General features: G+C 51.6%; 1 protein-coding gene across 7 annotated transcripts in view; it reads right to left on the bottom strand.

Moving 5' to 3' along the window:
* Positions 1–13760, bottom strand: part of ZFAND6 (zinc finger AN1-type containing 6) — a 64746-nt gene extending 50986 nt beyond the window's left edge. For 2 of the 7 annotated variants that reach the window (XM_045067271.1, XM_045067272.1), the window contains exon 1: positions 13610–13760. The gene's annotated coding sequence lies outside the window, so the exon portion shown is untranslated. Of the gene's footprint in view, positions 1–4382; positions 4485–13609 lie in introns of those variants that run through there. The other 5 variants (XM_045067274.1, XM_013061992.2, XM_045067270.1 and 2 more) reach the window with 4 other exon arrangements.
* Between the last annotated feature and the right edge of the window lie 8915 nt (positions 13761–22675).

Genomic DNA, 22675 nt, shown 5'->3' with positions numbered 1-22675 from the left:
AGACACAACCTCGCAGTGAGGAGTGGATTGTAGAAAGCCGAAACCGGAAGGGAAGAGGAGCCAAGGCTGTTTTAGTAACCGAAATGAGATGCCATGGACTCTAGAGCCTATGGATTTAAAACGGACAGGAGGGAGAGACGGCGGGCTCAGGCCGTGGGGTGTGCAACTCTTGATCTCAGGGTTCTGAGTCTGAGCCCCACGTTGGGTGCAGGGACTTAAAGGTAAAAACTTGGGCATCCGGGGGGCCTAGCTGGTTAAGCAACTGCCCTCAGCTCAGGTCATGATCCCAGATTTCCAGGACCGAGTCCCACGTCGGGCCCCCGCTCAGCTGGTCCTGCGTTTCTCCCTCTCCTCCCTGCCCCTGCCTCTCTCACTATCTCTGTCTCTCTCTCCAATAAATAAATAAATATGTTTTTTAAAAGGTAAAATCTTTTAAAATAATTGAATAGAATCATTAGAAGGTGGAGGCTCACCGGGCACGAAGAAGGAGTTAGAGCCAGAGGCGGACCCGGCTTCTGCGCGCCTCCCCCTCTCTGGGCCAGGAGAGAAGAAAGGACGGCAGGATGCCGCGGGGAGGGTGAAAGTGGTGGCTAAAATTTAGCCTTGCTGAGTTTCACGTACGTATGGAAGACAGACCTTTGTGAGCTGGATGGACACGCGTTTCAAGATTACAAAGCAATCTGGATTTAAGATACAGATCTTAGAACCATTACTATGCACAGGCAGTTAACTGAAGGTGTGGTGCTGGAGGTCACCCAAGGACAGCCTGAGAAGAATGTTAGGTCAGAATCCTACGAAATTTCAATACTTAATGGTTATAAAGAGGAAACACTTTCAAAGGACAGACATCACAAAAAGAAGCCAGAGCAGTATCACTAACTCATGGGAAGAGCTTCAAGAAGAAAAAAGTAGTTAACAGTGCTAAATTTCACTAAGACACCAAGTACACACTCAACAAAAATCCGCTGGTGGGGGAACACGGTGCTTATTCTGGGGAGAAAATGTAAAAGTATAAAGAAAGATCTTTCTGTCAAGAAGAAGAAGAAGAAGAAAAGAAAAAAAAGTTTCAAGTTCATTTTTTTCTAATGACATCCAAACACGAAGTCAAACAGGTTCCCAGACAGGAGTTAGTAAATGAGCCAATTCCTAGAAGTTGTCAATAAAAAATACTTTCTAAAACATTGACCTCCTTTTTATAAAGAAGCCACACACGAAGAACACCGCAAAGCCGTACAGCCCCTCTACTGCACAGAACAGAGAGACCTGGTCAATATGAAGATGCTAGTTCTAGGTTCTCTCCAGCTTCACCAACTGAACGCCCATTATAATTTTACCTCATGTTATTAGACCAAAAGATCCCTGTATTCCCCTTGAATGGAGACTAACAACAGACACTCTGAATGCATTTAATATTCCCTCTTAGATCACTTTTCCCCTAATCCTTAATGAATAAAATAGAGCTATCACTATTCTTAGGCCTCCATATTAGCTCATTTAAAGCATTTTCTTCTCCCACTAGAAAACTGGCTTCTACGCTAAATGAAACCTACACACTGAAATGTTGCTACTCCCTAACTGTCAATCAGAGAGCATCCAGCCTTCACAGGGCAGATGTGCAATTCCCTGAGAGCCCCAGGGGAACAGGGGGCCTTCAAATGTGACCCACAGCTAAACCTGCGAAGACTTTAGCTACAATCTTTATATTTACAATTATCTTCTTTTCTATTGTAGCAACAAGATCCATCTGTTAAGATTGAAAAAAAACTAAATACATTTTCTCAAATTCAGAACAAAGGAAACATTTGTGATATAAATACTTAAGCACCAACATAAATTGTAAATATTCAAGTGAAACCCAAACAGTTGTTCTACTCATGAATGAAGAATTTACCCATGTAAGTTCTGATATAGCCACAAAATTTAAATGCATGGAAAATGTGTTTCAAGGTAACTATTTCACTAATTACAACAGATGAGTTTCAAGCCCTTCTCTGCCACTCCAAATATGAAGAAAAACCCAAGGGTCTAGAAAACTCAAACTGTTCACCTGTTGGCAAACAAAACAGCATTCCCCTGAAACAACACAATGACCAACAACATTAGCTCTGCAAGTTGGAGACACGATGTTATCAGTAATTGAAGAAAAACTTCACAGAAAATAAACAGAACTGCAGCTGTGCTCAGCCCCTCTGCATCAGTGAGAGCTTCCCCACCATTTATCACTGCCTCCCTTTCACCAGTTAAACTAGCATCTGTCTTGAATTTTGCTTTAAAGCAACTTTTCAAGTTTATTATGGAACATCAGTTAACAAGTTCATAAGCTGAGCAGGTACCGCGGAGCCCACGGAACACACTAGCTGTCAAGTGCACATGACCAGCTGTCACCGCCAAACAGAGCACTCTCAAAGACAAGAACAACACGGTCTACACTGCTGTGTGAGCGCTCGGTCACAGAAAACCCATGAAATACTGGAAAGGTGTTGATGTACCATTTTAAAATGTAGGTCTACAAATACTAATTCTCTTTCTCTACCATATAAAAAGCCCATGAAATGCACAGTGACAAAGGCTGTCCACACCTGTTCAAAGGCAGGTAACCTTAAGTGGTCTTACTGCAGCCTTTCTCTAAAAATGTTTCTGATAGAAACCGTAAGAAAATACTTCTCCCAATACGTGCTTACTAGAAGCAGCGCATACCAGAAAACCTGGGCTAAACATAAACAGCAAGGCGGATGTGAAACAGGAAGCCCCATCCTTACTGACAGCATAATAATAAATAAAATATCCAACCAAGATATAATCCCTCACTTAAGCAGGTAAAAATTTTTCCAATTTCCTTCAGCTGGTTTTAATGACCAGAAAATGACTTTATATTCATCTACATCTTGGAAAATGGGACTTAAAATAGGTTATTAGTTTAGGCAAAAAGGAATCACCCAATCGGAGAGCTTCAGAGGCACACTTTAATAGCACACTGAAGGGGCTACCCCTTGGACAAATCTTGAAGCACATCCTGTTGGTGGCAAAATGAACTGGTCTAACCTTCCTAAAAGGCAATTCGGCTACTGAAGGGTTCATATCCTTTCATCTAGGTCAGCCCACTGCAACAATTTTTCCAGAAGAAGAAAAATCTGGGAAAAAGGAGGAAATATTTTTTCAGTACACACAGAAGTCTGTTTCACACAATGCTATTTACAAGAGTGAAAAAAGAGGAACAATGTCAATGTAATTCAGGCAGAAGACTAGACCGATTAAGGTCCTGCTGACTTGGGAGAACTGTACAATCACAAGAAAACCAGTTCTAACAGACGACATAGTTTAGTGGAAGAACAATCTAATATAAAACCGCACTGATTTACAATTACGGGAAAAGTACAAGAGTCTGGCGAGGTAAGAGGAGGGAAAAGCACAAGAGCTGCGCGCGCGGCGACTTTTCCTAAGTCCGCATCACTGCTGTCACGGGGGCGGCGTCGAAGCCGGAGCGGAGAAGCGCGCACGAAACCCGCGCGGCAGCCGGCAGCCGAGGCCCAGCCCACGCAGCTGCGGGCTCGACGGCTGCGCCGGCTCGGGGGCTCCAGGCTGGCGACCCCGTGAGCTCCGAGCACCTTCCTCTGTGGACGGAAGCGCAGCAGCGCACGGACAGCGGTCTCCGGGGACGGGGCGGGCCGCGTCGGGAGAGTCGGCGGACTCAGAGCCGGTCCTGGCGAAGTTTCCGGCCCACCCGCAGCCCCGCACCCGGACTCCCGGGCCCACGTCTGCAACGGACGGGTCTGCAGGCAGCAGCCGGCGCGTCCCCGTGTGCGGCTCGGAAGAAGTCAGCGAGCCCCTGGCCCCGGGATCCCCGCTGGCCCGCCCCAGCACGCCGCGGGTGAGGGGCGCAGGGGGGGCCCGGGGCGCACCGCAGGGAGCGGCTGGGGGAGCCCGGGCGCACCGTCATGGGAGGGGCTGGGGTGAGCCCGGGGCACACTGTAGTGGGGACACCGGGCTGAGTCCCCAGCACAGCAGTGGGGAGCCGGGGTCCTGGGGGGGTCGTCGGAGTCGCGGGGAGAGCCCGGCGGCCCTGACCGCCCTCGCGCCCCGGCCGCCCGCTCTCGCGTGGGCTCAGTGACCCGAGCTCAGGGGCACGCCCCGTCCAGGGCCGGCGGCGAGGAGGCCGGGCCGGAGGAGCACGGCGGGGCCGCGCGGAGACCCGGGCCACAAAGTCAAGTTGATGCCCCCGACACCTATTTCCTGTCCAAACAGCCCTTTTGTTCTGCTCCCTGCTCGCCGTTAGTGGCGCCTTGCGCAGAAAGAGCACGGTGGCAGAACCCGGCGACACAGAAGCACAGAGGAGCAGACGTGCAAGAAAAAGGAGAATTAGGAGATCCGAACAAAAGTCCTACCACCGAAACCTCCACAATTTTCTGTTCGCTTCCCCTCAGATGAACTTCACTGGAAGCTGTGCTCCGCGGCAACCGAGCTTGGCCGGCCAGCCCCGCCCCCTGCGCGCCTACTGGCCGCCGAGGACACGCCCCGCCCCGCGCCGGCGGCCGGCCGCTGCGGTTGGACGCGGCCGACGTCCGTCACTTTAAAGAACTTTTCCTGGCTAGCAGGTTAGGCGGCGGCGGCCGCGAGCCGGGGAAGCTGGTCTCTTAAAGCGACAGGCGGCGCGGTTTCGCTTTCCCAGGGCGGCGCGCCGGCTCGCTCTTTTGTCTGCGGGAGCGCGCGCACGGGAGGCGCCGGCCCCGGCCCGCCGGCCCTGCCGGCCCCCACGGCGCTCCTCCGCCGGCCCTGCAGGCGCTGCCCAGCCGGGAGGGCACCGGGGAGTCGGGGAGGACACACTGCTTCAGCAGAGTGCGCGCTTCTCCGCGGGCGCCCGCGAAGTCCCGCCGACGGAACGGAAGCGCGGCCTCCTCCGACACGGGAAACCGGCGCCGCCTCTGCCACGGCGAACAGCCCCGGCTCGCTCCTGCTCGCGCCATGGCCCCGCGGCCGCTCCGTCCCCAGCGTCGCCGCGGGGCGAACACCCGGTCCTCCGACGCCGACCCTCCTGCTCCGAGGGCACCCACGCCCCGGTCTGACGCGTCCGCCCCGGGGGCGCACAGCCACCGCCGACCGGCCGCCCGCCACCGAGGAAAGGCCGCCGGCCGGCCGCGCGCCGTCGGTGAGGCTCCGGAGGCCCTGCTCGTCCGTTCTCTCCTTTAATTCCGGCGGCGCTTCCTTGAGGGTAGGCACGGCTTCGCAGCCTCCTCGGGCGTCCGCGGACTTAGGGGGCGCGCGCACACGGGCGGGGAGACCCTCGGCCAACACTGGGCGACAGGAGGTGCCGCCCGCAGAGATCGGAGGCCGCCGCACGGGCGCTCCGGCTGCAGGCCGGCCGGGTGCGCTGCAGTCCACCGCGCTCCTCGCGCGAGCCCTGCTCGTGCCCCCGCGGCCGGCCGTCTAGTCCTCCGACGCTGACCACCAGCCGGCCTGGCGCGGAGCTCGCTCCGCACAGTCCAGCTGTCGCCTCTACCAACATTTCAGCCGGCTTATGAACACAAACCCAAAACGCAGTGCTTCTCAAAATACTTTCAATACGTTTACATAAAAATGATTAAAATTGAATGTATAGTTTTCAAAGTTCAAAACCTTGCAAGCATTTTCCCGGAAAGAAAATCTGTGTATTAGAACAACACAAAGCCAACAAACTTGCCTTGAACACAAAGCGAAGTCTGTAGGAGACTGAAATGCACGTAACTGCAAGTGGACACCCAAGGGAACACCCAAGTGGCCGCGCATCTGCTCGGCGCTTCCAGAGGACACACGGAAACGGCCAGTTCACTGAGGCCCGGCCCCAAGATGCTTTGCCCAAACCAAGATGCTTTGCAAGGATTCGCGGCTCTCCACGAGTCAAGTTCGGGTTTTCTTCCCACTGTGAGGACACTCTCCCCAAACAACACTGGAGGCCGAAGAGGGACGGAGCAAATAACAGAACACATAATTTGAGCGACAGCACAGAACTCGGAGGGAAAGGGTTTAAGATGGCCAAAATTTGACAGGGCCCAGCAAAAGAGATGGCAAGCATTTATATATTAAACTTTGGCAAACACAAGATTACGAGACAGTTACAGGAACCAAAAAACCTTTGCTCCGATATCAATGTTTCACTTCAGAGTTAATTATTGGTATAAAACAGATCACATTACATACAGGAAAATAACACCAGATGTGGTTATACCAGATTGTTCACAGATCTCTAGGACCTGTATGAAAGAACTTCACTGTGATAAATATCATTTTAGGCGGCTCACAGGATAAAAATAAGGGGATTTTATTCTACTTCTAAATCAGTAGCAGAAGAAAACAGCAACAACAAATGAAAGCAACGCCACGACCGAGATTATTTGAACACAATATTGCTTCATAGGAACAGGAAGCCTGCAAAAGTTCCAAGGCCGCAGTGTGTATTCTTGGAGGGGGATGAGCTCAGAAGCCTTCCCAAACCCATCAACTAACCATGAGGAAGATAACAAGCCAGAACAACTAACTAGGTCTCATCTCACTTTAAAAAGACCCTCTACAAGGAATAAGTACCTAGACTATTAGGATTAACTTTTGTAGGTACAGAACAGGGTGAAGGCGTCCTCACAACTGTAAAGGACTGAGAACAGCTCACATTACTCTCCACACAACAGAAATTAATCTTTGGCATCATCCCTGGGTGCTAACAGGTGGGTTTATGCAGTAATTGATAAAAGGCCCAGCCTGACATTCAACAAAGCATGACCAGGTCACTAAAGATATGGTCCCCAAACCACTATCTAATGGAGAAAAAAAATTTAGAAAAATATTTCCCTGACAAATACACATTGCTTACAAAAGTGAGGCATGTATTTGAGTTTGCAACTCCTGCCCTGTGCCTGCCAATCCATTAAGGGAGAACACCACAAGGGGAGTAGGGGAGCACTGGGGGCAAGAGCAAAGGGTAAGGGCCCATTCAGCAAAATTCTGAGCACAAAGGAAACAAACAGATAAAGCATAAACCAAGGGGAGGTACCTTTCTATAAGACAATTGCTTTAAGTCCACAGGGATAAACAAGGTCACAGACAAATGTAGAGACAAATATCGAGACCAAAGTATAAGGAAAAAGCATTCCCAATACTCAATTATTAAGACTTAGTAGCCATAAATTTTCCTGTGGCAAGTAACATACCCCGCCAATCTAAGTCAACTTCGAGACAGAGAGAGGTGATGGAAGAAAACAGACTGGCAGACTCTAAGTTCCCTCCTCTTTCTTAGCAGCCAAAGCTAGAAAGAAATAAAAGATGAAAAAATAAATGATCCACTCTATTTAATAAAATTTATTTTTATATACCTATCAAAAGAAAAGCTGCTTTTTTCAACAGTCATGAAAAATCAGTCACAGAAAATGAGCAATTTTGAAAAGAACAAGCTGAACAGGTAACACCCTCTAACGACCACACAGTAATCTTCAAACTTAACAGAAGAGTTTATGAACCCACCAAACGTTCAGATGGCACGTTCAGATGCTGGTACTGCTACCTGCTGTGGACATCATGGTGCACTGTCCTGCCCACTGTGGAGACTTAGGGTCAGACCACTGTTGTCCCACAGCAATGTCATGGGAACCATGAGTGATTTGCATGTTCTCATGACCACATCACAACGTTAGTTAAATTAATTGTCATAATATATTTTACTTAACACAAAACATATAAAATAGCATTACTTCAATACGTAATCATTTTTAAATTGAGATTTTACTCTGTTTTTGGTAGTAGAAATCCAGTCAGTTCATATTATGCTTACAGGACCATTCAGACTTGGGATATTTCAACAGCCAGTGGCTGCTTAAATTTACATCTCCGCTGTCCGGTACAACAACCACCAGCCACATGTGGCTACTGGGCAACTGGTATGTACGAGCATGACTGAGGAACCGAATTTTTTATATTACTTAATTTTGATGGATTTAAATAGCGACAAATGGCTATCTGCCAGCTTGGAAGTAACAGCTCTAGCGGAAGAAACCCAGAAACAAATCACTTACATTTAATGAACTGCAGTTATTACAAGTGTTTACACAAGAATCTTCCAATATAAAATGAGTAAATATAGCCAACAGAGGGTTTAACCTCTTTTGCCAGCATTAGGGAAGGATTCTTCAAGGAAATCACAATTAAGCAAAAGGGCACAGCATATGCAAAGGTCTTGAGTGGAGAAAAACTGGAAAATACAGTAGAAATAATGAAGGGAAGAACTAAGGGGTTAAATCATCTTAAATTATTTGTAGGAGACTGATTTGGGTCACAGAATCCAAATAGGGTAGGAAGGCAGAGAAGTCGAAGCAGCCGGTTCTCCGGGAAATAATGTAAGTCCCCCCAAGGAATCTTGCTGGACCCACACTACTCAATGGATGAACCCTGGTCATTCTACGCCGCTGGCAAATCCTAAATCAAGCCAAGCTCTTCTGTCCCGTTTGTGCTAGCAGTACCCTTCGCTTGAAAAACTTCCTCCGGCTCTTTCTTGATCTCAGAACTCAAAATCACAGTGCCGAATTTTCCATAGGAGAAGCTTTAGGCTTGAAACTGTTTACAAGGCAATTTTCACAAAAAAAAAATTTGCAAAAGAAATTCAGTGTGCCATTGTTTTGTTTGTTTTGAATGTTCTGACAGGTCCAGGATTTGCTTAAAGAAACTCCCCAAACAAACTTGGTTCCACCATTAAGCTTAAATATTACATCCTCACAGAAACCTTCTCAGAACATCCAATTAGCACGTTCCAATCTCTACTGGCACATCATATTTCTTTCCTTTTTAGCACTTGTCAACATTTGAAAACCCTTTGTTCTTCAGTTAGCTTTCCCAGAGACTCTGAACTCAGTGAAAGCAAAGGCCCTGTGTGTTCACCGAGGAGGCCTCAGCACTGGGCACAAAGTCCAGGCAGCAAAGAGCAACAGCAGCTATGAGGGACAAGTAAATAAATACAGATATTTATACATGTCAACATTTAAGGAACATAGCTGAAACTACATGCAAAAAAAGAATTTAATGACACTAAATATTTTTATTATATATAAAACATTAGCTGTAGATATAAGAATTTTTTAGGGGCACCTGGGTGGCTCAGTCATTAAGCATCTGCCTTGGGCTCAGGTCATGATCTCAGGGTCCCGGGATCGAGCCCCACATCAGGCTCCCTGCTCAGTGGGAAGCCTGCTTCTCCCTATCCCACTCCCGCTGCTTGTGTTCCCTCTCTCTCTATCAAATAAATAAATAAAATCTTTAAAAAAAAGTTTCTAAATTTAAAAATTCAAAAACACCGGACCCTAAGGAATCAACTAAAAAACTTGAGAACAAAGCAACAGCCAAAAATTTGGGGAGGAAAAGGGAGGGAGACATAGAGTAACAAAATGAAAACACATTATTACTCCCAATTACTAAAACAATATGCACTAGTATCAAATCATGAATACTGACTGAATAAAAGCTAGGAATCAAGTATAAAAATATGTTTTTAGTATATAAGAAAGGTAGCTTTATTTCAAGGCACCAAGAATAAGATTTTTGTTAATGGGGCTAAAATAACTGATTAATTATTAAGGAAAAGTAAAGGAAGTTATTTCACTTCATGTATCATGTCAAAACAAGTCCCAGAAGAACAGAAAGAGATAGATGTGAAAAACGAAAGCATAAAAGAACTAGAAAAAACGGTTATCTGGGCAAGGAGAACCCATGAAATATGAAAGCAAAGGAGGGGGCATAGAAAGGTGGTATTAACTTAAATTTCTTAAAAGGTAAAAAACTCAAGTTAAAAAAAAAAAATAATACCCTAAGCACGTAAAAGGCAAAGAGCCAAGGGAGAAATCTGCGGGATGTGACAAAGGGCTGCTATCCTAAATATTTAAAAGAATAAAAAGGGTACTGCAAATATAGAACACCGACCCAAGTGAACAAAAGCCAAATTAGAAGATACAACACCCATCTCCCCATTCATCATCATAATTAAGCTAAGAAATGTATAATCAGTCTTCTGAAAGGAAAGACAGTATTCAAGTGTTGGCAAAGATAGGGAGAAATGTGTATTCTCTCCTCACATTTTTTGTCAAACTTCATACAGATTTGGTCAACTTTATGTTAGTTAAATTTTTTTAAAAAGATCTGACAATATTTATAAAAAGACAAAAAAATGTTCATGTGCTTTGACTCAGTTACTGTAAGACAGTCTGAATCCCAAAGAAATGAGAAATACGTAGAAAGACTTAGTTAGCTCTTCCCCACACTTGAACAGTGACAGGAGGATGAAGCAACAAGTGACACATGACAGGAAGGCAAAATGCTGTGCATCCTTACAGAATCCTACGTATGTGCATGTAACTTCTGCCCTGAAGTGAGAGATAATAACCCAATAAACCACTTTGGATGACAGGTTCCATAAGGAAATGAAGCAGAGTCCCAGGGTCAGGGAACTTGGTCAAGGCCTCTCTGAAGCCGTGACATCTGAGCAGACATACAATTGAATGTGACAGGCAGAAAAGCACAATTTTAAGGAAATAAGCGTGGCATGCTCAAGAATTCCAAAAAGACCAGTAGAGCTGGAGGTGCTGAGTCAGGGGAAAGCCGGCAAGGCTGGACAGGTGAGAGCGGCTCCATGCACCCGACAGCCACGAGTCCTGTGTGGCTGCCTATTCGGCACCTCAAACAGGGCCAGTCCCGGCGCACTGTCAGTGGACAATATATATTGGATTTTGAAGACAGTTTGAAAAAAGTTAAGTGTAATAGCCCATTAATAATTTCCTATGCTAATTACTTATTGAAATAATAATATCTTGGGATAAAACATTATTTTTTTTTATTTTTATTGCTATTTATTATCAGGATAAAATATTATCCCCTGTTTCTCTCTTTTCTTTTTAATGTGGCTATAAGAAGGTTTTAAAGATTTATGTACGTGGGAGCTGGCGGGGAGGCGGTGGGGAGAGAGAATCGCAAGCAGACTTCCTGCTGAGTGTCCAGCGCTCCGCGGGGCTCAATCTGACAACTGTGACATCATGACCTGAGCCAGAGTCAAGAGTGAGATGCCGGACTGAGCCACCCAGGTGCCCCTGACTATCAGAAGATCTTGTTACTTATGTGGCTCCCATTACATTTCCACTGGCCACTGCAGGTCTAGGGTAAAGCTGGCAGAGTAAGAAGCTCTCATTTCATTTCATGTGTTGTGAAGTCACCGTTGGGTACTGAGCCTCGAATTCACCCACTGCACGGTCGCTCCCCCACAGGAACAGCGCAGACTGCAGCACGACAGCCGAGGCAGGGAGGCAGGGAGCCGAGGCAGGGAGGCAGGGAGACGGGTTAGATGACAGCTCTTACCATTCAGGGTACAGCAAGGTGTTGAGACAGATCATATTCCGGATAAGCTTTGAAGGCAGAGGCAACCCAGAATCGTTCAGAATCCCACCCCCAATTTCTTAGAATGTACACAAACTGAAAGACTCGGGGTGTACCTGCCAAAACTTTAACAACAGTTATTTATTCTCTGTAACCTTCTATTCCTTGTAAAAGTGGGGGGGGGGGGGGGGAATGCCACACCAAAAACACATTGCCCTTAAAACAAAACTGAGGCTTTTTTTAAAGCTTCTAAGCAGGATAATAAAACAGCCCGACCAAAACCAAGCAGCCTGCTAAATGTGCGTGCGAGCTACCCATGCTAGTTACAGCAACAAAGCTTCTGTACTCCTGCACCTTCCAAACAAGGTGTTTGAAGCCGTCTATAAACTCCCATGACTTATGCACCGCTTCCCGAAATTAACGCTGCCCCAGCGTGGTCAGCGCCTGCTGCAGGCCGGGTCAGTAACGCGGCTCTAGGAGCACACCGGTGTCGCACTCCCAAGTCTAGGCTGGGGAACGACAAAGCTCTCAGAAGCGTGCAGAGCGTATCCTAAAGCCCACCACACGTCCTCCTCCAGAAGTGTGCAGGTCACCCTCCAAGTCACTGCACAAAGAGCACCTTCGTCCTACTGCTCTTCCCTGAAGGCTCTGCCGGTCGATGGGGGCGTCCCCTAACCAAAGTGTGCAAAGCTGTAAGGACAGACGGAGGGCGCGTTCTCTGACCCGTGCTAAGGAACAAGAGAAGTTGGAGGGAACCGCCAACACGACCGAGGGGCCGCGCACGACGACGACTTAGCCTACACAACCCAGTGCTTTCTGCACTCACACTTAGGCTGGCACTGAAGTAGAGGGCAAGGAGCGCCCGACTGCTCCCGCTGTGACCTCCAAGGAAAGTCATGCTACGGGAATCCGCGTTGGTGCCGGCGCTCGCACACTGTGAACCAGCCGCGGTGGCCCGCACCCCCTGGACGCCCCACACCTGGCCTGGCGTGCTCGGCTCCGCGCCGGCGGGAGCCCTAGCAGGCCTGCGCCCGGGGCTGGAGCCCAGCAGCGCGCACCGGGCCCGGTCGCCGAGAGCTGTGAGCGCCCAGAGCATTAGTCACGGGGGCGGGGGGTGGGGAACAGAGCGCCGGGCCGCAACGAAGCCCCCGGCCCGGCCCGAGCGGACAGCACTCCTGGCCCGCAGTCCGGGCGCACGTACCGGCGAACCCGTGTGTCTCCCCTCCCACGCGAGGCCGTGATAAACACGGGGCACCGGACACACCGAGGTGCCGGGCGAGGAGGCCGGGGCACGGAGAAGGGGAGGCCCGGGCGAGCGGATGCCGGCGGCGGGCTGGTGCCGTCCTCGCGGCGGGGGCCGCCGTCGCGGCTCTTCTCGCCACCCGGTCTCCGACGCGCGTCAGCTCCCCTGCGCGTTCGGAGAGGACCCGCCCCCCGGGACGCCCCCTGCCCCTCGGGCTCCCCCTCCGCCGCCGCCCGCGGGCACTGGAAGACGCGCAGGGAGCAGAGTGTAGAGGCGACCTGTTGCAGAAACGCAAAGGGCACCCTTTGCAGGAAAAGAGCGTTTTTCCCCTGGAGCGCTGGCCCGTGCGTCGCAGGCAGGCAATGGACCCCGGGCTAACCTCGCAGGCCGCCGCAGCTCTGTCGGGCAAGCGAACCCCGCCGAACCCTCGCTCCGGGCCCCAGCGCCGGTCGCAGGGCGGGCGCCCACGGCCCCCAACTTCCAGCGCGCACCGGGTCCCAGGGAGACCCCGCCCGGCACCCCAACCGCCCACACCCCAGGAAGGGCGGCTGTCGGGGACGGGGGTGGGGGCGCTGGGGACCCCCGACCCCCACACCCCGGGAGGGGCGGCTGCCGCGGAAGGGGGTGGGGGCGCTCGGGACCCCCGCCCGCCCACACCCCGGGAGGGGCGGCTGCCGCGGGGTTGGGGGCCTACGGGACCCCCGCCCGCCCACACCCGCGCCGCCGGGACGCGCCGTGACAGGAGGGACCGCCCCTCCCGGGCCGCGGGCGCAGCAGGTGGAGGCCGGCTCCCGCCACCCCACCCCCCGCCTGTCAACTGCTCGGAGCGGGGGCGGGGGTCCGCGAGCGCAGCCCCCGGCCCGCCCTGCCCCCCGCCCGCCGCCCTGGCTTCCGTCCGCCCGCGGGGGAGCGCCGCGGCCGCGCCTCAGCCGGTGGGGGAAGGGAGCGGCTCTGGCCCCCGCGCCCCCGGCCCCCGGCCCCCGCCGCGCTGCTCACCTGGCGGCGGCCCTCCCCGCCCGCCGCGCTGCCCGCCGCCGCCGGTCGCCGCCGGAGAGTGGGGACAGGTGAGGCCGCCGAACCCCTGCTCGCTCCGGCCCCGCCGCCGCCGCCGCCGGCCTCCGTCCGCTGTTTATTAAACTTTTCTGTTTGGTGGTTCGGCCTGTGACGCGACCGCGGGCCGAGCTCTGCGATTGGCCGGCGCCCGGCGCTGACGCGGCGCCCCGCCCGCCGCCTAATTATTACCGGCCGGGCGGGGCCGCGGGGCGGCGCGCGGGCTGGGGGCGGGGCCTGGATCCGCGGCGCGCGGCGATTGGCCGGCGCCCCGTGCGGGGGGCGGGGAGGGGCGGAGCGCTGGGAGCCGCTTCCCAACCCTCGCCGCCGGGGTCGACCGGGCACAGGCGCGTGGGCCGGAGGCGCTTGAGGGCGTCGCGTTGTGTGGCCGCGGTTGAGGGGCCCTGTGCTTCCTCGCGGGGCCCGGCGAGCTCCGGCCCCGGACTGCCGCGCGGGAAAGCGTGCGTTCCGCCCGCCGGCCCGGCCCCAGGCAGCCGCCCGGCCGCACGTGCGACCCCGGTCCCCGGCCGGCGAGCGCAGGGTCCGAGCTCCAGGGGCGCCGCGCCACCCGGTCCGGGGCCCCGGCGTGCGGAGGGGAGCGCGCACGCACCGGACGCACGGTGCCCCGCGCCCTCGGGAGACCCGGGCCCGCCGAGCCGTGCGGGCGGCGCCCCAGCGGGAGGCCGAGGTCGCGCCCAGAGCGGTGGCGGGCGGGCAGGTAGGAGCCGGCCGGGTCTGGCCCGATTTCGATCTGACGTTTCATTCGCGGTGAATTGTTTGCGTTCAGCGTGATGTTGGGAAACTACCGAATCGGGACCATCGTACCTCGGCTGCCGAGTCGAGCCCTTCCTTCGGTGCTTGGAGGGAGCATCTCCCCGCCCTCCCCGCGCCGGGCCTGCTTTGGGGAGCGATTTCGGTGGGGCCGGCAGCGCGAAGAGCGGGTCTCTGCAGACCGCCCTCGGGGATAGAAGCGGCGAACCGCGGCGAACGTACCGGCCGCGGGGGTGGGGGTCTTCATGGAGGAGCGGCCTTGGGGTTTGGCAGCAGAGAGCGTAAGGCCTGGCCGTGCCGGGAACCGAGAGCAGCAGTGTCCCGCTGTCCTGCAGAGGCAGGCAGCTGGGATCCGGGGTTTGAAGAAGTCCGATGTGTGGCGGGGTGACACGTGTCCAGTGTGGAGCTGAGCCTGGCCTCGGCAGGTGGACGGGAACAGTCCTAAGCGGAGCTTGAAGGAGGCAAAGGTGCTGGAAGGGTGTCGTTAACAGTCATTCAGATTTGATTTTAAACACAGACCCGCCAGTGGTGGGTTGACCCAAGAGAAGGGGCTTGTTGCCCAAGGGTCTCATCTCTGATCGTGGAGACCAGGTGATACTGGAGACTAGAGAACGTTTCAGGACCAAGTATTCCGAGTCTTGAAAGCCAAATTGAGTACTTGGCGGGAAATGGGAAGCCACTGGGGAGGGAAGGAAACCGTGGATTATAAGGTGGCGGTGGGCTCCGCTGGTACCTGGAATAATTTCGCAGCCTGAGGTCCTCTCAACTGTGCACTGCCGTCTTCTCACTGGGTAGTAGAACTGTATGGAAGGATTTTAGGATTTGGGCCCCGGCTAGCCTCCCTACTGAGACGCGGTTCTGGCTCCGGGGCAGTGAGCCATACCCATGCTCTCCCTAGGTCTCAGTTTTCTATTCATGCAGGAAGCGTCGGTGAGTAAAACAAAGAGGCCTGCCCTCATCCACGTCTCATTCTAATGGGCAAAACATGGAATAAGCGTTTGTATTGTGGGTTAGGAGACGGTGAGCGGTGTAGACAAGAAAACGTAGGCTGGGTCGAGGACGGGGTCAGGTTGCCGTGTTAAACACAGCGATCGGTATCGGCGTGGCCGGGAAGGTAAGGTCTGAACAGTTGTGAGAGGCGAGGGTCTAGTCAGTCTGAGGAACTGGGACAAGAGCTTTCCAGCCTGAGATCCGTTAGGCGGGGGCTGGAGGCAGGCCCGCTGTGTCCACAAGAGTTTGTGGGTGCGTACATGTCAGTTCTCTTAGGTGGGTGCTAGGCGTGGAGACGCTGGGCCATGTGGGGCTTCTAGCTGTCCTGGGAACTGCTAGACTGTTCTCCCAAAAGGGGTGCGCTGTTTTACAGTCCCCCTGGCAGGGAGGGAGGGAGGGTCCCTCCAGCCCCTGGCGACCCCTGTGAAGGGCGGTCCTCCTGATGAGAGCCGCCCTGGCAAGAAGGAAGTGGAAGCTCCCGGCTGGGATTTGCATTTCCCTGAAGCACATCTTTTCTTGTGCTTATTGGCCCTTTGTGGATCTTCTTCAGAAAAATGTCTGTGGAGAGCCTCTGCTCATTTTTAAATTGGGTTACTTGTCTTTTTAATTTGGGGCTGTAGAACTCTTTCCGTATTCTGAGTCTCCTATCGGATACATAATTGGCAAATGCTTTCTCTCACGTCTGGTCGTCTCTTCCCTGGGTGACTGATAACATTTGAAGCCTAGAAGTTTTTAAGTTTGCCTTATCCTTTTCTTAAGTCCTGCCCTCCCCAGCATCCAATTAGTCACAGATTTAACCGATTCTGCCTTAGAAATATCTCTGAAATGTATCCCCCCAAAGGGGCAAAGTTAGGATGCCTCTTTTATATGTCAGCACACGCCTTACCCTCCTTCTGCAGTAGACCTGACCGTGTGAGACTGGAACTTAACCAATCTGTGTTTGCCTCCTCTCTGATCAGACCGGAAACTTGTTGTTCTGAACTTTGTTTTTGTTGTTGTTTTCCATATTGGAATGAGATGAGGGTTGTAAATCGATCCTTTCCCAAACCACCAACCAAGAACCCTGACGAATGTTTCAACCTCCCCTTCCGCCTGGTTTCGCTTGAGGCCTCCTTTATCAAACAGTGACGTTCTGTACACAGCAGATTTTATATCTGGGCTTCTCCACTTCCCCTCTTACTCTGCCTCAGTCATATGTCTGGTTTTAAGGAAGACCCATGGTGTGTGACCCCCATGAACTCAGGGGAAGTTTTGGTGTCCAGTGGAATCTGTCCCTCCATCTACCATTGCTCTTTCTTTTTTTTCTGGACTTGACTGGGAATTCTGATCTGTTCATGTTCCAGGTTAACTTTGGAATCATTTTGTCAGTTTCCTAGAGATATCCTGCCAGGATTTTAAGTGGGATTCCACATACCTAAAACAATTTGGGGGAGCAGGGAGAGAAATGTGTGTCTTCACAGAATTTGGGTGTCCCATCAAGAGGTCTCAGGGGTTTTCCTTTTTCATTTATTTAGCTTAAAAAAGGCACTCAACATATTTTGTCCTTAGTTTTATGTAACCGAGTGAAATATTGGAGAGGAATATACATAATCCCATAGTATTTCTCACTAATAATTCATTTAGGTATATTCTGTTTTGTTGATACTGTAGATAAAATTTCATTTTTCTTATATTTTCAAACTGGTCATTTATAATATATTATAATCACTACTTAATTCTGTGTATCTGTTTTATACCTAACCATTTAACTGATCTTCTAAGTCTTTAAAAATTTTTCAGTTGATTGCTTTGTTTTTATCAAAATAGTGTTTTCCCTGTTACTTTAAAATCTATATACTTTTTGGGGCACCTGGGTAGCTCAGGGGTTTAAAGCCTCTGCCTTCGGCTCAGGTCATGATCTCAGGGTCCTGGGATCCAGTCCCGCATTGGGCTCTCTGCTCAGCAGGGAGCCTGCTTCCTCCTCTCTCTCTCTCTCTCTCTCTGCCTGCCTCTCTGCCTACTTGTGATCTCTGTCTGTCAAATAAATAAAATCTTTAAAAAAAAATCTATGTACTTTTTGTTTTATGTCTTACTGCTTGCAACCAGAATTGTCCACACCAAACTAATTAATATTGACAATAGATGATACTACGAACTAATTTCCGACAAATGCTGATTTTTTGGGAACAAACACCTTTTTTTTTTTTTTAAGATTTTATTTATTTATTTGACAGAGATCACAAGTGGGCAGAGAGAGAGGAAGGGAAGCAGGCTCCCTGATGAGCAGAGAGCCCGATGCTAGACTCGATCCCAGGACCCTGAGATCATGACCTGAGCCGAAGCCAGCGTCTTAACACACTGAGCCACCCAGGCGCCCTGGAACAAACACCATTTTAAAAAAATGATGCTAAGGAAGTAGTTTTGTGTCTTAGAAATGGCTGTTGAACTGTATGGATTTTCCCCATCTGTGAAGACCATTGCGCAGATCATTTTCGTATTTGGTCTGTAGTCACAGAGTAGCAGATTGACACTTAAGCTGATTTTTTCCTTACACTTTCTATTTTCATCTTTATCTGGGTGATTTAGCCCAATCCATCCATGGTATCAAATTTGTTTTCCATTCAATGGTTCTGAACTCCTGTCCTACCCAGGGTAAATGTTCTTCTCCTATATGCTCCCTTCTGCACTAGCTCCGGGAGACTTTCTCCCCCCAAAGGATACTTACCCTAGAGTGAGAGATACTTACCCTAGAGAGAGAAATGGGGAAAAGCAGAACGTGCAGCGTATGAGCAGAGGACCTGCCAGGCATCTGGCTGTTGGCGTCCCGGCATCCACGGCGGTCCGGCCTTCCCCACCCGTGCTCTCTTCTCCCCCTGTGCAGACAGGAAGGGATGCCGTTCAGATACCCTCCATCAGCAGCAGCCTGGGGGTAGGGGACAGAAGCAGCCATCCCTCCTCTCCTCCCCGGGGCCAGGGTCCACCTGCTGTGGGATGATCAGGTACAGGAACGCCCTGCGCCCCTGGGCAGTCCTGAAGGCCAGCCTGCTTGAGGCTGCCAGTCCTCTCCATGACGCTCACGATCTCCTAAATCCTAAACACACGTTTCCCAGTGGGAGCTGGGCTGTCCAGCAGGATTCTTGGTAGCTTTCTCAGTCTGCATGACTCATGGGTCCGCTCAGGTGTTTTGCTCCCTGTTTCATTGATTTTCAATAAGTTTTGCTTATTGAAAATGGTCTATTGCATCAGGATCTGCGAGCGTGTGGGTGTCCACCTGCCCCTCAAGTCCCACTGCCTCCCCACACTAGGACGCGACATTGCCTGCCGAGACTCAGATCGCAAACCGCAGTCCTGAGGGCCCTGGCGGGCCTGTGGACAGCCTGCGGTCGCTGATGCTGCTTTGTGGGCCTGATGGGGGCCGCAGACTCTCTCCTCAGAAAACTGCGCTGACCGTATGTCAGGTGTCAGGTTTTCGGTCCAGGGGAGAAAATTCCCGTACCTTCTCCACACTGTCTGTGGCCCACGGACGTGTGTCCAGGAACTCCACAGTCAGAAGGACACAGATGGCTAGTGGCCTTCTGTGATCAGTGTGTAGAGCCTTCTCTAGCACGCTGACATCTTGAGACAAGCATGTATCACTCTCAAGTCGGGGAGGGTTGGGCCCCACGGGGGCAGAGACCAGGAAGAGTCACAGTCAGAACCACTGGCCGTGCCCACACTCACACCGCCCAGGGCCAGCCGCTGCATGCCCTTCCTGCTGCCCTGGCTGGCAAGGCCCTGCTTATCAGAGGACGCAGTGTTTATCCACTTTACTACGATTCTTTATGAGGCCATCCTGATTATTCAGCGCTCAACTTACCTGACTTTCTTTGTTATGACTTAATACAACTGGGCTGTTTTCCCGGCCTCGGTTATAGTGCTCAGTTTTAATTCATAAATTGGTTCCTGGATTTATACATCCGTCTTGGTTCCTTGGCTAATGTGAGTCTGCCTGTGAGAAATGAACCTGATGACAAAGGTAGCCTTTGGAGCTGCAAGGTGGTTACCGCTTCAGGATGGGAAGTGCTGCTCCCGTGAAGCCTCGGGGGACACCCCACTGGCCTCATCCAGGCAGGAGGTCCTAACAACACCCGTGATGGCAAAGATGGCCACTCTTGGCACCTAGCACTCTCCTAAACCCAACCCTGTATCGCTTTTCTTCATTCTACTGGTCATTGCTAGGCTAGGCTCCTAACGAGTTCAAAGGGTCATCTGTTTTTATTATCATTTTTAAAACATACGTTCTTGTATTTATCATTTCTACTCTTTTTTTGTAGCTTCCAATTGATTTAAATACTTTTCCTTAACTACTCTTTTCCTAATAGTCTCATGAGGACATTTCTCCCCTTCTCCTGAAACCATCCAGTGGATATCTGTCTTCTTGTCATCTGTCTGATACCTAAGCTTTGAGGACAGTGAACTCACCACCGAGCTTTTCCCGTGCAGGTCTCACACTGATTTCCATATTGGCTTTGTCTCTCTTCCACGAGGCTCCTTTCATTTGTATTTTCAGAATTTTACTACTTTTTTTTTTTTTAAGATTTTATGTATTTATTTAAGAGAGAGAGAGAGAGCACTAGCAAGGCGGAGAGGGAGAAGCAGGCTCCCTGCTGAACGGGGAGCCTGACACAGGATGCGATCCCAGGCCCTGGGATCGTGACCTGAGCTGAAGGCAGAGGCTTCACTGACGGAGCCTCCCAGGCGCCCCTCAGAATTTACTTTAAGCCCGTCTCGGGCTGAGGAGCTGTGCAGAAGAGGACACGTGATAGCCAAACGCGACGTGGTACCTGGGATGGGCTTGGGGAACAGATGTAGGGCATGAGCTGAGGAAGACTGAACCAGGCACGAGCCACAGATAGGGGTAACGTGTGTGTCTGTGTTTGGTTCACTGATTGGGACACGTGGACCGTAAGATGTCACCGGGGTTGGGGTGGGGGAGTGGGTGTGTGGCATGTAGGACCTCTCCGTACTGTCTTCGTGCCTTCTCTATAAATCTAAAATGAAATTTTTATTGAAAAACCAAACCTCCCTAGCCCCTGAGACAGCCATCAGAACCTGTCTGCGAAGGGCTCCTGTGCGGCAGGGACAGGCTTTGGCTGGGCCCGGGGCCAAGAGACCTCACTCTCAGCCACTTAGTGAGCAGGACGCTGGATGCCCACCCATTGCCAGGAGGTGGGTGCTGGGTGGACCCTGTTTTCCCAGCGTTGCGCCCCGCGCGGCTGCCCCACACGGACGGCTGCCGCGGGTCTCCTCGTCCTTCGGCCTCCAGTTGTGGTTGTTCATGGGAAATGGGAAGGAGGTCGAGGGAGAAGAAACCCGGGGCAGGGGTCCTTCTGGGTCCCAGAGGGGAGCGATCTCTTCTGTCAAAGGCCCGGCGCCATCACTGTGGCCTCTCGCTTTCAGCTCCTCGCCCCAGGTCTGGAAACAGCATCCCCTCTTGCTCTTATCAGCCTGAAGCACAACCCTCACTTAGCACCACGGGTGTTGGCGTATCAGGAACACCTGGCAAGCCCCCAGGCCCCGGGTACCGCACGGATACGTGCTCGCCCTCGATAAGTGTTCGTCAGATCAGTGAACCAGCCAGTGAATCACAGACTGGCACAGTTACCAGAGACCCTTGGCACATGGGACCCAACAGCCCCGTGGTTAGAACACAGGGAGGTGGGCGCTCCGGGCTCGACTGATGGCTCTTTGACTTAACGGGACGCGCAACCTGGGATGAGCTGTGCAGGTTGTCCAAGCTTCCATTCCTTCTCTTGAAAGTGGAGATCGGGGGTGCCGGGGGGCTTTGTCGGTGAAGCATCATGATCTTAGGGTCCTGGGATCGAGTCCCTCATCAGGCTCCCTGCTCAGTGGGGAGCTTGCTTCTCCCTCTCCCTCTGCTACTCCCCCTGCCTGTGCTCTTCCTCTCTGTCTGGCAAATAGATACGTAAAATCTTAAAAAACAAGTAAAGTGGAGATCATCCTATTTTCTTCATTAAGTTGATTACATGAAAAACAATTTAAGCAGAGTGCTTTAGCACAGTGTGTGGCACAAAGATAAGCGCTCCGTAAACAGTAGTTCTGCGTGCTGTCTCACCCGGCCGTGGCTGAGATCCCATGGCCTTGTGCAACAGACCAACCAGGAAGGAACCAGCTCGGCGTACTTGGCAAGCGGAGCAGTGAACACGTCCTGCCCTACGAGTGCCCCGAGGAACCCTAAGTAAAACAATAAGGAGACACCATGTCTTGCCTCCAAAATGAGAAAATTGCTTTAGTAATTATTAAGTTATCTCAATACCGGAAAGGACACAGTGAATCAGGGACTCGCAGTCACTCAGTTTGGGGCTCAAAAGTACCAGGTCGCAGTTGCTTTTTGTTTTTGTTTTGTAAGATTTTATTTCAGAGAGAGCTTTAGGCTCTGAAGGAGAGAGAATCTTAAGCAGACTCCCTGCTGAGCCCCACACGGGGCTCCATTCTGTGACCTTGAGATCAGGCCTTGAGCTGAAACCAAAAGTTGGACGCTCACCCCGGCGGAGGCATCCACATGCCCCTGGAATAGTTTCAGATTTAGAATGGACCTACTTCTGCCCCAGTAACTGTATTTAGTAGTCGAGATCATAGAAATACAGAAAAATGTCTGACTAAAGAAGTTTCCGAGACCATTGCTTGTAATCATGACAGACGGGCAGCCACCGGGTTAGGCAGATGATAGACAGACACAGAGAAATAGGTAGAAAGCCACCTAAATAGCCATCAATAGGAAAAACCTAACTAAATTAGGATCTAGCCATTCTGTGGATTGCTACATGGCTGCTGAGTCCAATCAGGTCCGTCTCCAGGGTTGTGGCATACTGGGGTTCAGGTTGTGCACTGCACAAGGGAGCCACAGCTAAAGGTGCTTCATTGACATCTTAGACACAGCCTGAGAAATGAGAGCTTGTGGGTTGTCCTAAGTGATCAGTGGCACGGGCGCCCAGGTGGCTCAGTGGACTGGGCCTCTGCGTCTTGGTTTCAGCTCAAGTCATGATCTCTGATTAAGTCATGAGATTGAGCCCCACATCAAGCTCTGTGCTCTGCATGGAGTCTTGTCCCTCTCCCTCTGCTCTTCTCCCTGCTTGCACTGGTGTTCTCTCTCTCTTTCTAAAAGAAAATCCTTAAAAAAAAAAAAAAAAAAAAGTGAGGGGCATGTGGGTGGGTGAGCGGGTTAAACATCTCCCTTCGGTTTGGGTCATGATCTCAGAGTCCTGGGATCGA

This window comes from Mustela putorius, unplaced genomic scaffold (assembly GCF_011764305.1).
Source record: "Mustela putorius furo isolate JIRA1106 unplaced genomic scaffold, ASM1176430v1.1 tig00003875_pilon_pilon_pilon, whole genome shotgun sequence".
Taxonomy (NCBI): Eukaryota; Metazoa; Chordata; class Mammalia; order Carnivora; family Mustelidae; genus Mustela; species Mustela putorius.
This window is presented reverse-complemented; position numbering and strand designations above follow the sequence as displayed.